Below are 14,685 nucleotides of genomic sequence, written 5' to 3'. Positions count from 1 at the left end.
GTGTGAATGCAAGCAGGGGAGGGGAAGAAAGAGAGAGAGAGAGAGAGAGAGAGAGAGAGAGAGAGAGAGCGCTCACCAGCTGTGAGATCATGACTTGAGCCTAAATTTCAGATGCTTAACTGACTGAGCCACCCAGGCAGGCCCCCCTATAATTGCTCTCTTTATTTTCACTTTAGGCTAGTGGAAATCAGATTGAAAGAAGGTATCTGAAGAAAATGAGAGATAACTTGGATTATTTATGTTGTGTGCTTTACTTCTAGTTTGTAATTTTGTGGTTAATATCATAAGAACAAAATCTAGAGAAGAGCAAAAACTTGATTTGAAAAACCTTAGCATCATTATATTACATTTTATAGACATTTATATACCATTTTGCAATCTCTATATTGTTATATTTTTCTTCTATGACTACCACACATACTAGGTAATGTGTTCTGAGGAAATAATGGTTGCGAAAATATTGATATACCACACTTTATTCTACCTGAAGCATACTATTGATTAGATTCTAGGCCACAATATTTTAGCTCCCCAGAAGTATGACAGCCACAATCATGAATTTTAGTATGGGTTATAAAGGGATACTATATAAACTTCTCACTCAAAAATTGTTCCTCAGCAATATATATCTTTGGTGTAAGCACCTAAATAACACTTTTCTATGTCAGTTGTAACACTCTCTTCAAGGTTCTGGGTCAACTACTAAAAGCTATGGTGATAAAAGCTTAATTCCTATTACTCTGAAAGGCTATTGTCATCACTTATATTTTTAACTGTGAATAAACTGAGTTGTACACCAAAAAAAAATATGTAGTTCAATGTCAATTTTTTTTTTTTTGGTTTAACCTACTCAAACTCTTAAGAACATTTATAGCTTCGGCTTTATAACATCTAGATAAAGGAAAGCACTATCAATAGTAGGTTATAAAATTATTTTGCTTAGATCAAACAAGACCATAAAGCTTTAGACAAATTATATTTGGGAATAAAGCAGTTCAGACTGACTATACTTCAGTGCTATGAAATTTTAACACATTTTCTTGGAACTAATGGTAGGATATCTTTTTTTTATTATTTTATTTTGACTAGTTTGGTATTATATTTGTTCCTAGTTCTCTCAAGTGCCAGTTTTAAAAGTCAGGTGCCTAGGGGCGCCTGGGTGGTTCAGTCAGTTGAGTGTCCAACTTCAGCTCAGGTCATGATCTTGCGGTTCCTGGGTTCAAGCCCCGCGTCAGGCTCTGTGCTGACAGCTCAGAGCCTGGAGCCTGTTTCGGATTCTGTGTCTCTCTCTCTGACCCTCCCCTGTTCATGCTCTGTTTCTCTCTGTCTCAAAAAATAAATAAACGTTAAAAAAAAAAAGTTGGGTGTCTAATGTAAGTTATGGAACTTTTACTCCTCAGGCAGAAGCTCCAGGTTTTGAGCTCCCTTCAGAATGTGGGTTCCTGTGCTGGGGGTAGGATTTATGACAGGACTGTGTCTTAGCCTTTCCTACCCACTTTCAGACCATTTCCCTCTCATTTGTAGGATACGAAACGGTTCGTTCACCAATTTCCACATTTTGTCAGAGGAAATTGTCCTACATACAGCTTTCGATTTTTTATGTCTATAGAAGGAGGTTAGCTCATGATCTTGAACAGGAACCCTGTATGTTCCCAGTTCTAACACCAACTTCAACATTGTCTGGGGTCACATGGTTACACACACAGCATCTGCTATTCAAAGTGCTGAAAACTTGGAAGACTTCTTTCCTACTGTTAAACTCACTGCAGAGACTAGGAGCCTAGCTAGGTATTTTACCAGTAGGAGAAACCATTTTACAGGTTTGTAGCTCATTATAAGCAAGTATTTGAGAGTTTTAAATAGATTTTATGTTACAAATTCTAAAGACAGTTACCAGGTAACATATAGCAAATTCAATTTCGTCCTCTCTAGTACTTTTAATCTACTCTTGTTCTGATGTCATTGTTATGCAAAAGCCTCTGTTTCTTAACACTGGACATGCCCATTCCTTCATTGGCATGTCTCCATGTTTTGTAGTCTGCATCATTTCTTTTTCATCACTGTTAGTAACAGCTCTTGCAAAATGGAAAAAAAAAGGCACATCATTTTTATACATATATACTTAAAAGATTTACATTTATTTCATTAATGTAGATTGATAACTTAGTTCATAAATTACTAACAGGTTATTCATTTAACATAAATTTTATACTTCCCCACATATCACTAAGTTGTAGAAACAGAATATCTGTATTCTAGCTTACTTACAAAATATTTCATCCTGTAGAAAACCTTCAAAAGAAGTACACTTTTCTTGCTAATCAATTTGCTAATAAGGCTACCTGGGGTTTTGTGGTTGGCCAATTTTCTGAAAATAATCTATCAAGAGTACAATAGCATCTAAAATTCTAAATTTATTCTTCATTTCTTGAAAGCTTTCATCTATTTGTAAATGAACCCATAGGATCACCCCTTAAAAGAAGGATAATGAATAAATGGAGACTCTTTTATTGTATAATTTTGGGCATTTTACTCAACTCTTTCTATAAAGACTCCATGATGCCAGATACAATATTGAAAATGAGAAAAGCACAGCTGAGAGTCCATATCTAGACATTAGTTCTCAATCAGTATGACATCTAGTTAAATTAAAAACAAATTTTTTTTCTACAGTGAATATGCATAGTTATAATGATATCTATCCACTAGAACATAAGGTAGGTAGTATACTACTTGTGGCTCACAGTGAGAAAATTGGTTCAGTATCAAGTTGGCACTCAAAAAATGATCTTGTGATTGCCGGCACACATAAGCATCCAGGGCAAGAGTTCTATTCAAATGGTAAGGGAATGCTTAGGTAGACAAAAAGAAGAAGGCAATTAATACAATGGCTTTTATAAGTAATGCACAACATTAGATCATTGTATTATTGTTAGATTTTCATTATTCTTCTTTCGTTTAGTGGGTTTAAAATATTTGTCAAGTATATTATCAAAATTTTGGTAATCAGAAGTGTAGCAGAAACATACAAAAGGTTGAAAACTGTTATCCTAGAGCTACAAGTGAGGATATTTCACATGTATTTATTGACTTCTATAAAGCTTTAGAAATAATAATAAATGTATATCCCTAAGTGTAATTTGAAGGTTGTGTGATAGTAATAATTTAGTGTAAGAACACTAAAAAGTGGGATTGGAAGGGCACTGGGGTGGCTCGATCGGTTCAGCTTCCAACTCTTTGTTTCGGCTCAGGTCATGATCTCATAGTTCTAGCCCTGCATCGGGCTCTTTGCTGACAGCACAGAGCCTGCTTGGGATTCTCTCTCCTTCTCTCTTTTCCCATCCCCTGCTCACACTGTCTCTATCTCTCTCAAAATTAATTTTAAAAAAAACCTAAAAAAAAAACAGTTTTGGAGTTGTTAATTTTACTTGCTTATTCCTATGCTATAAAATCAGAAAATATTTCAAATACATGTACCAGGTTTGTTCTTGTTATAAAAATCAGTACTTTGGGGCACTGGGATGGCTCAGTCGGTTAAGTGTCCGGCTCTTTATTTCAGCTCAGGTTACGATCTTGTGGTTCATGGGGTCAAGCCCCACATCATGCTCCACAATGACAGTGTGGAGCCTGCTTGGGATTCACTCTGTCCTCTCTCTCTACTCCTATCCCTCTCTCTTTCTCTTTCTCCCTCACAATAAACTTTTTAAAAATTAAGAAAAGCAATCAATACTTTGAAACAATGTACCTTTACATTATTTTACAGATTAGTCATACTTTTGTAATTTTCACTCTTCTAACCTATTCCCCAAATTCACCCCTTGGCAGTTACAATTAAGGTGATTTTAATAAAGGGGCGCTTGGGTGGCTCAGTTGGTTAAGTGTCCAACTTCAGCTCAGGTCATTATCTCATGATTTGTGAGTTCAAGCCCCACAACAGGCTCTCTGATGTCAGCACAGAGCCCAGTTGGGATCATCTGTCCCCCTTTCTCTCTGCCCCTTCCCACTCATTCTCTCTCTCTCTCTCTCTCTCTCTCACTCTCTCACTCTTTCTCTATTTCTCAACAAATAAACTTTATAATTATTTTAATAAAGAAGTAATTTTTGTCCAACTGCATATAAGTCTATCTTAACATTTCAGATACTTATACACATGTATTAATAAAGAATATGGTGTCACGAACCACTGAGGCAGGGAGAAATTAATTGTGATATTAGTTTTTTACTGGGATATACATTTATAATAATGGAAAAAATGCAGATTATTTCTATCATTTATAAATAGTATAGATCATTTCTTAAGTTTCTTAAAACCTAAGTGACTTCAAAATTAAACAATTTTAGCCAGCCACAAAAATTACATATGACTTTGAAAAGAAGAGCTTTTGCCTACATATTTTGTCTGTTTTTATTGTAAATAATTTATCTCATGAAATTTGGTATTTTACACATTCTGTTGATGATCATGTTTACTTTCACAGGAAATATTATTGGTATTAGTAACTTTTTATATGCTTTTTATATGAATTTGAATTTATGTTGAATTTATTTGAATTTCCTCTTGGAAATCCAAAGCTAATTACCATTTTAAAATCCTTTAAAGTTGCTATATTAAGTGCAGGACATCAAAAATCACATGTTATTTAGAACCAATCACATAGGTGGGGTGCCTGGGTGGCTCATTAGGTTGAGCCTCCGATTTCATTTCAAGTCATAATCTCACCATTGGTGACTTCGAGCCCCTGTCAGGTTCTGTGCTGACATCTCAGAGCCTGAAGCCTTCTTCAGATTCTGTGTCTCCCTCTTCTACCCTGCTCGTGCTATCTCTCTCTCTCTCTCAAAAATGAACATTTTTGGGGGCGCCTGGGTGGCCCAGTCGGTTAAGCGTCTGACTTCGGCTCAGGTCATGATCTCACGGTCCATGAGTTTGAGCCCCGCATCGGGCTCTGTGCTGACAGCTCAGAGCCTGGAGCCTGCTTCAGATTCCGTGTCTCCCTCTCTCTGACCCTCCCCCGTTCATGCTCTGTCTCTCTCTGTCTCAAAAATAAACATTAAAAAATAAAAATAAAAAATAAAAAATTTTTTAAATAATAAAAATAAAAATAATTAAAAAAAAAAGAACCAATCATATAGAAATCCATGCTAAATTCTAAACATAGACTCAGGTACAATATGCCTTTTAGTAGTCTACTTCTGTTAGAAATATCTTTTTTTTTTTCCTATTAGAAATGTCTTAAAGTATATGTCACTAATGCATCAAGATGATTAGATTTCTAAAACTCATATTTATTATCTACTTTTTTAAAGTTTGTTAAGCTTATGAAAGAAATATTTGTTGTAAGGAACTATCTCTGAAGAGTGACATAATAATTAAAATTTGTTTAGCACCTCTGTTTCAGAACAGTTATTTTATATTTTCTCACTTGATATTTTCATTAACCTTAAAAATCTGGACTTAAGTTATCTCATTATTTAGAGAAGAAAACTGACATAATAGAAAGGCAAAGTAAAACAGAAGAACATTGGTAACATTTCAATCATGGCAGCCACAAAAGTGCACTGCTCAGATTTCATTTCAGGAGAGACCTCCTGTAAGAAGCATAAGTGAGCTCATAGCCTCCGCCTGCTGTACCTTCTGGATTCACTCTATCTTCTTGGCTAGGCCAAAGCCATTCTCTCCCTGAATGTTCCCAGCCAGTGACCAAGCGCAGTAGGATTCCTAGAGCTAAGCCATCCCTGCCCAATATGGGACTATTCTCAAGGTAATCTTTGTCCTGGGACTCCCTGTTGGCCTGGCTGAGACTTTCTCAGAACTGCACCGCTGTCTGAGGCTCTTTCCACTCAATGTTCCTTTATTTTCTTCTTTAACAGCTGTCAAACTTGCATTGTAGTCTTCAGGCTCTTCCTGCCCACTCCCTACTCCCTGCTCTTCCTCCACTCCATCCTACACAGGAATTGCCCCAAGTAATTCCTTTGCAAATCCAATCCTGTGCTGATGTCTGCTACATGGAGAACCTCAGATGATACAATGGCTAAATCTTCATGGATAGTAGATATAAGCTAACATTGGTAGGACCTGTGGTAATTGAGAAATTGGCTGTAATATTCAATGCTTTTCTTGTTATGTGATTAGAGTTCTTGATAAGGATTTCTGCTTCTAGGAATGGTAAAGAAACATTTTGCAGGCTAACCAAAGTACAGGGAACATCTAGAAAAATTAGACAAAATTTAAAGAAAAAAATATTTGAAGAAATCAGAACACTAGCAAAATATCAACAACTTTAAGACCAGATCTAGAAAGAAATGGAAAATGAGATAAGCCCAACATGCTGAGTAATTTTACAATAGAAGCATTTGAGAAAGGAAAAAATGGACCAAAGGTGGGGATATAATCCCACAAAAAAGCTATTCAATTTCTAGATAAATACTACTTATTATCAAGAGAGCAAAGATGAGATTTTGTATTTCAATGTGTAACAATTTTGTGTGAATTTGGGCAAGCTACTTAACCTGTCACATTTTCCTCACTTTAAAATAGTTGTAACACAGTAAAACCTTGGATTGCAAGTAACTTTGTTCTGGAAGTGTTCCACATTTCTAATAAATTTTAATTTGATAAGCAAGCAGTGTCTTGCAATATGAGTAGTACGTGACCCAGAACACCACATGATCACAACTGAGCCAATGGTTCTCTCTCACTGTGGGATTGTGGGTGATTTTCTCCCACGTGCAGATGCTCGGTCTCAGACCGTGGTGTTTGGCAGCAGTCAGTAATTTTTCAGAACATTGAAAGGTTCCTAAACTGGCACTAGTGTATATTTTGTCACTTCAAAGCACCTATGAACACCTTTGCTTTTCCATAAAAGAGTAAGCTTAGGAATGCTTTGATTGCTTCTAGGTCAGGCTACCTGCAGATATAGACCCTTTCCTCTGCTGCCTTATTGCCAGTTACATTAAATACAGTATATGACAAAGAGTTTATTAATACTATACTGTAGTCAGCATCTATGTGAGAATATACAGTGGCCCCCAAGCAGAAAAAAATTCCATTGAGCCAATAGATAGCAGTAATTTCATTAGTCATAGTAAAAGGCATTCTACACAACAACCCTCCTCTCTCTTATCTCCCTCACACCAGCCACAAAGGTTTTCAAAGGTAAGTGCAGGTTAATTTCTTTTTCTTTATATTTTATATATATATATATATATATATTACATTGTTTGATTATTTTGTATTATATTACAGTATTATAATCATTTTTATATGAATATTTTTGGGTTGTGGAACAAATCATCTGAGCTTCCATTATTTCTTACCGGGAAATTCGCTTTGACATACAAGTGCTTTGGATTACAAGCATGTTTCCGGAACAAATTATGTTCACAAACCTAGGTTTTACTGTACTACCTTTTAAGTGTATTGTGAGGCTATATTAACATTTACTGTGCTCTTGAAAGACTGTCCAATACACATTAAACACTAAGATTTTGTTACAGATCTGAAGTAAGAAGTACAATTTACACAGACACACACGTTTTCCAGAAGACACTAGTTTATTTAAACTGATTATATTCAAAAAGTGATTCTCTCAAATGACATTTGAGGTTAACCCACAAAACTTTATCAATATCCATTCTTGGCTGAAAGTACAAGATGAAGATACTCTCATAATGTTCTCTGCTATATGTACGGAAACAGTATATTCTCTAAAGTAGTTATTTCAGAAATTTTACTTAGTGGCATGTCATTAAAAAAATTTTTCAAGTGGTTGCTTATTAATTTGTATATTTGAATATATAGTTTTTATAATGCAAATTTAACTATAAAGTCATCAATTAATTATGGGATATGACTTGATCATACTAAACACCATTGTTGTTATTCAATTTGAGGCTAGAATCTTTTGGATATCCTGCTCTATTTTGGAGAAAACGCTGTGCACATAAACATAAACATACTAACTTGGAGTGGCTTGCCATATTCTTTAACAAAGGAATGGGTTAAAAATTCTATAATGCTTAAATACCTTTTTTCTACTAAAACAATTTATTTTGTAATATTGATTTGATAACGGATGGTTTCTTAAGAATGCACCTGATTGCAATGGAACAGAAGGTATATAGTGTTTTTCAGTTTTAAAATGTCAAAATTATTCATTAAGTAGTTCCTGCAATTATCCCATTAAGTCAGCATTAATATTTCCATTATGCAAATGATGCATTGAATCATGTAAATTAAATCATATAAATAAATGGAAAAAAGTATGAATAATAAAACAAAAATGAATGACTGTAGTGTGTGGTGGATGGTTTACCCTTCTAAAGTTTCACTGTTTCCTGGGTAATGATGGTGGAGTAGACTAAAACTTTCCTCACAAAAAAAAAAAAAAAAGGTAATGATTTATGACATTATTAATTGTCTAAATGCCATCTGGACAGATGCATTTCATTCTGAAATTAATTTCCAGAAAGTTTGCAGGAGTTTCAGAAATCATAATTTATTTCTATCTGCATACCCTATTTGGTCAGCTGGCTATTATTTTCTAGCCTGTTGGCACTGATAATTTGGATCAGTTTATATTTCAAACCACTCAGGCACTTAATAGCTTATAAATGTTTATACTGGGACCAAAATAGAGAAGCAAACAATTTTTGAAGGAAAATATCAGTTTGTATACCAGCCATGGACAATACCCAGTAATGTTGGCTTCATTTTTTATTATTAGTTTCACTCTCTCCGTTGTTGAAGCCAAATCCTCATAAGGACTCCCTTTCCATCCCAGCCCAGTCTTTGGCAAAATAAACTTTCACGTAATGTATCTTTGTGGGAAAAATCAAAACTACTGAAAGGTGTAAAATTTCTCATAGATTGTTACATTTATTCATGTGTCCCAATATCTCTGCCCTCAGATAGTTGCCTCTCATAATGATTCTGAGCATTGCCATGCAAATTACTTTGGCTAATGGATAAGTTTGAGGCTATCCTAGATCAACCAGTTCTAGATGATCTGCCAGCTGACATGAATGTTGAGGCAGAAGGCTGTCCAATCAACACAGAGATTCATAGGAAATAATATAATGATGGTTGTTTAAGAAACTAGATTTTGGAGTGATTGATTTTGCAGCTAAAGTTAATTGTTACAATATAGTTTGTATGGTCAGTCATGAAAAAGTTTCACTCATTGGGCCTGTTTCCAAAGTCCCAAAGCAAATATTCATTAAAAAATGTTTTAAATAGTGACATCCAGGCTTTTTTTTTTCTTTTTACAAGGAAATACATTGGAACTCTATGTAGAGTCTTTTGCTCAGAATTATGGTAGCCAGGAGATCATTCTGAAATCTTGCTTTTAATGGATATCAATGGCCAGTATCGTTAAATACTTGCAATACACTAATGATGCTTATATTCACATCATATGTGTTTGTTTAGATGCATTTTTGTATTTCTTTAGATATTAAGTAATTTTTAGTTTTGCTGAAATTTTTCAGCGATTTAAAATCTTTCTTCCACTTCTACATCTGACCATTTCATTTAATATACAATGCTACTAAAAGTTACATTAGGTAAAAAAAGAAACAGCATATTTCCCTTTATTAGGTGGATCATAGGTAGCTATTAGTAAATTTTCCATTACAGTTTTCCATTACAAATTTCCCTGGGTCTGAGGGGAGAGGGGAAAGATATTCACCGGAAAAGTTCCATGTGGTGTATTGTTTGGAATTTGCTTTATAGTTTTATTTACTTTTTGTGATAAATTTATCAGTTTATTTTCTAATAGCAAGAAAAAGACCAAGCTATACTTAATGATGAGTACATAATTACATTTGAAGATTTTACTGAACATTTGTAGATTTCAATGATATTTTATGACAAGTATAGGTATTATGTGATGATATAAGATAGTTTATAAATATAAAACACTACTGGTAAACACAAACAATGTTATTATATATTAATAGGAAATTTCCCGAATTTAAAAAATAAAAAGTCTATTGGAAGATTTAATAAGTCAAATACGCTAATGGAAGGGATGAAAGTTGTAATGTAAATAGGCTTTTCGGCCAAGCATACATCCTAAGAACATGTATCAAATATACACATAAAGTTATTAAGCCCTCGTAAGACCTCACAAGGGTAAAGTTTTTTATATAATTATTATGATGTGTTCATGTAAACTTCAACTTGTCGTTCACTTTGTAGGCAAGTAGGTAATAAACATAGGAACTTATGCCAGAAGACCAAAAAAAAAGTGATAAACTGACTTGGCTAAAACAATTTTAATCTGTGAATTATATTAAAGTTGAAACTATAATCAGGGTATTTTGACCACCATCAAATTGCCATCTCCATTTTTCTCCACTTTCCATATATTTTAAAAAGACAACTCTCAGAATGAAAGTATTTGCAAATTATATATTTGATAAGGGGTTAATATCCAAAATATATAAGAAAATCCTACAGTTTGATACAAAAAAAGACAAGACAAGACAAGACAAGACAAGACAAGACAAGAAAAGAAAAGAAAAGAAAGAAAAGAAAGAAAAAGTGTTGCCAAGGATATGGAGAAATTGGAACAGGTCTATACTGCTGGTGGGAAGGTAAAATGGTACAGCCACTATGGAAAACAGCATGGAGGTTTCTCAAAAAATTAAAAATACAGCTACCATATGACCCACAAATGAATACCACCTCTGGATAAATGTCCAAAATAATTGAAATCAGGAGGATTTCAAGGAGAAATCCTGTTTATATAAGTCCAAACTCATCAAAATGTGTACATTAAATATGTGCAGTTTTTGTGACTCAAGTGTATCTCAACAAAGCTGTTTACTTTTTTTAAAGAAAAAACTCTATAGACAAACGTGCACATTTTCCCAACTCTTCCTTCATATATTTTTGAGATTATGTTCTTTTTAAAAATTTTTTTAAGTTTATTCATTTTTGAGATAGAGAGAGAGAGAGAGACAGAGTGTGAGTAGGGTAGGGGCAGAGAGAGAGGGGGAGACACAGAATCCAAAGCAGGTCTGAAAGTGGCTCTAGCTTTATGCAATGGCAGTATCATAGACAATGAGGTTTATCTGAAGCGTGATTATTGCTAACTGAAAACTTTCCCAATTACCCCACTGTGACGACTTGGAAAGTGGTTCTAGGGGAAAAATAATGAATTTAGAAACCAAGTCTTTTTATATCATGTACATATGCCTACAAGACAATTATGTGAGCCTTTGGAAGGCAAATATTTTTCAACAAATTCATGTAATAATCAATCATCCAATAATTTATAATAAACTTAAGACTAGTTTTAAATTGTTAGAATATCTCACTTAAAGTCAGAAATGCGTATCGTTTACAAAAGTGTTGAGATAAGAAATGAAATAGATCTAACATTTAAGTTTGTCACTGATGGTACAGATACAAATATATATGAGCAAAGTATATAATGTGTATGGAAAATTAATATTTAGAAATGTCATAATCCATGTAATCCAATATTCTATTACTTGTCTTAAAATTTCTTGTGATTAATTCCTCCTTTTAAACTCTCACAGTGTCTGGTAATTATATCTATTATATACTTTGGCATAATAATGCAATAATTTAATATTTACCTTTTCTCTGACTGTGACCTTTTGAAGATCATACTTGTTTCTGGTTTATCTTCTTATCCCTAGTATCTGGCCTAGGAACTCATAATCAGTTGATGCTTTAAAAATGACTGCTCAGTGAACTAACATCCCCTTGTCAACGTTCGCATTTTTTAAAGAAATATTCCACTATATTTCCATCTTAATTCCATAACACATTTCCCATCTCTATCTGAGAGTCTCCACTTAAACTACTCTGTTTAAGGAGGAAGGTAGGAATCTAATAAGAAAGACCAGAAAGAGATTAAAAAACAAAGAAGTAGATGACAATAAAAGAAATAGAAAGACAATCCAAAGACAGAATTATGTAATAGCACCAGGATATCACCATATAATATGTAGGGGGAGAAAATCTAAAGTTTTGGATTTTATGAATCTATCAACTGCATGGTCCATACAGTAAGATAAACAGGCTTTCATAGTGTTTGACTCTGTTAACTAAAATTATAAAAACAGTTGATGAAAGAAAACAATATTTTAGACAGGCTAATAGAATGCAATTAGAATGGAGACTTCATCTAAATAACTGTAATATCACTACATTGATTCTAAAATATTTCCAACATAAAGTTCTCAAAAGTTGATACTAACCCAAGTGAAATTCTCATAAATCATTAGTGAATTTTCATGAAATAGTCATTGACCTGAGTTTATAAGCATTAATTAAAATTCACAGATGTGTGCTTATGGACAAGCTATCAAATCTGAAAACATATAAGGCCACATTTCAGGTACACGTGAGTTCATGTACCTTATTGGTAAGTTATTTTTTATGAAAATTAATGCCTTAGCCATCCAAAATAAACACATTCTTGCTATGCTACGTTCCTGAATCTTTGTGAATAATTTGGATGACGCTTTATTTGTGCCAAGTAATATGCAATTTAATGAAAAAAAAATGGTCAATGGCTGTCTATAGAATTACTCAGTTTATATGCACTAAGCCAAAAGATTTAAGGTACTATTAATGGAAAGGACATCTTCAATGCTAAAAAATAAAAAACAAATGAGACATAGTTGGGCCAAGAAAATTTTGTGACCTAGGTTTTTTTGTTGTTTACTATTTGTTTTTATTTATGTAGTTGGTGATGACCCTTAATTGGTAATTACTTCCCCAAATCTATACATAGTGCTTCCCTTTACTTTGTGATTTATTCCTGTCCTAGGAAAAACATTTAGAACCTCTTTACATTTCCTTTCCCAGTTTTACATACTAGCATGAATAAAGACCATGCAAAATATCACATCTCTAATCTTTGTTCCTAGCTTATATTTGATCACATAAATTTAATATCCCTTTTGAAATTTATAATCAGGATAATCTAATTTACTGTTAATAAAACAGGTAAATCAGTTCAGTTCAGTGAGCATTTATAAAGGACCTACTGTGGGTAAAGCACTACATCAGGTTCTGATTATACAAACATTCTATGATGTTTTTGAAAGTCAACTGCTTATTGGAAAAATAATTTACATTTAGTGGGAAATGTGAAGTTGAAAGTCTAAATATTACATAATGAGTTGTATCTCAATAAATCTTTCAGAGTGCTTCTTCCTTCAGAAGACGCTGAGCCAAAAGACTTGTAATGGCAACAAGTCTTCCCTCAAAAGTAAAGGAGACAGTGTACTCTGATGTCAATGTCAGTTAAAATGCCCTCGACTATCAGTGCAGGACCACCTAGGTTAGAGAGAAAGCCTCTATAGTTTCTGAATTTTGACATGTACACTATAATGTACACATCTTATACTTATGTCCTTTCAGCTGGAACCAATTGTTTTCCTGTCAAAATGCTTCAAAAAGATTCATTGTTTACTTTTCAGAGAAGACTGAAGCTTGGCTCTGGGCTATCAGTTCCTAGACAGTTCTGCTTATAAGGATCACAAAATAAATGTCTCTGCCATATCCAAGTTTCAATATCTAACAGGAATCACCTGCTTTTCAGTCTTCCAAAAAGATGAGATCCTGATAGCATGTATTCCCCCACAGCTGATTCAAACTCCAGAAAATAAGAGTTGTAGAATTATCTTATTGTATTTGGGGAAATCTGCTTTCTAGGTCATAGGAGAAGAAACTGTATGCATGGTGCTCTGTCCAATATGATGTTGGGAAATATATTAGCAATGTCTGGTGGGGAGGGGGAGATGCTTCCCCAATAGAAAGAATAGGTATGGAAGAGGCTTGGGAAAAGAAAACGGAGGCTAAAGATGCTAGAGGCTAATCAGGGCCTATGAATATCAGTATCAGGTGTAACTATTATTCCAAAATAACTTGTAGATAAGTGGACACCAGTACAAAATAATCAGGTCAATGGCCCATAATAGTCATACTCCAATAAAGGGTTACAGGAACTTGAGGACAGGCCATGGATCTACAAATATCCCCTGTGCCTTGCTTACAGCTCTACCCCCTGCCCTCCTACAGCCACTGCAACCGGTTTCTTATACATGTTTCTAGAAATATTCTAAGTTGGAATAGGTTTTGTGTGTATAGGCATTTTTAAAAATAATTACCTCTATTTTAAAACTACACTTAAATGACCATATTTTAGATCCAAGAAAATGAAAATACGAATTCAAAAATATATATGCAATCCTATGTTTATTGCAACATTATTTGTAATAATAAATAGTCAAGATATGGAAGCAACCCAAGTGTCCATCCATAGATAAATGGATAAGGAAAATGTGGTACACACACACACACACACACACACACACACACACACACACACACCTAGAATAATATGCAGCCATGAAAAAGGATGAAATCATGCCATTTGTGACAGCATGGATGGACCTACAGGGAATTATACTAAGTGACCTAAATGAGACAGAGAAAGAAAAACACAATATGATTTCACTTACATGTGGAAAAAAACAAATGAATAAACAAACAAAAGCAGAATCAGATCTATAAGTACAAAGACCAAACTGATGGTAATCAGAGAGGAGGGGAATGGGGGATGGGGAAAATAGGTGAAGGGGAGTGGGTGATACAGGCTTACAGTTGTGGAATGGATAAGTCATGAGAATAAAATACAC

General features: G+C 34.1%; 1 non-coding gene and 1 pseudogene across 1 annotated transcript; one reads left to right on the top strand and one right to left on the bottom strand.

Annotated features, from left to right (window-relative positions):
* LOC106978125 (protein SET-like) overlaps positions 1 to 14,685 on the bottom strand; it is a 57,195-nt pseudogene that overhangs the window by 37,066 nt on the left and 5,444 nt on the right.
* On the top strand, positions 11,037 to 11,184 carry LOC113601004 (U4 spliceosomal RNA). The gene has a single exon (XR_003422126.1). It is a non-coding gene; the product is annotated as a U4 spliceosomal RNA (small nuclear RNA).

The sequence above is a fragment of the Acinonyx jubatus genome, chromosome B1 (assembly GCF_027475565.1).
Source record: "Acinonyx jubatus isolate Ajub_Pintada_27869175 chromosome B1, VMU_Ajub_asm_v1.0, whole genome shotgun sequence".
Taxonomy (NCBI): domain Eukaryota; kingdom Metazoa; phylum Chordata; class Mammalia; order Carnivora; family Felidae; genus Acinonyx; species Acinonyx jubatus.
This window is presented reverse-complemented; position numbering and strand designations above follow the sequence as displayed.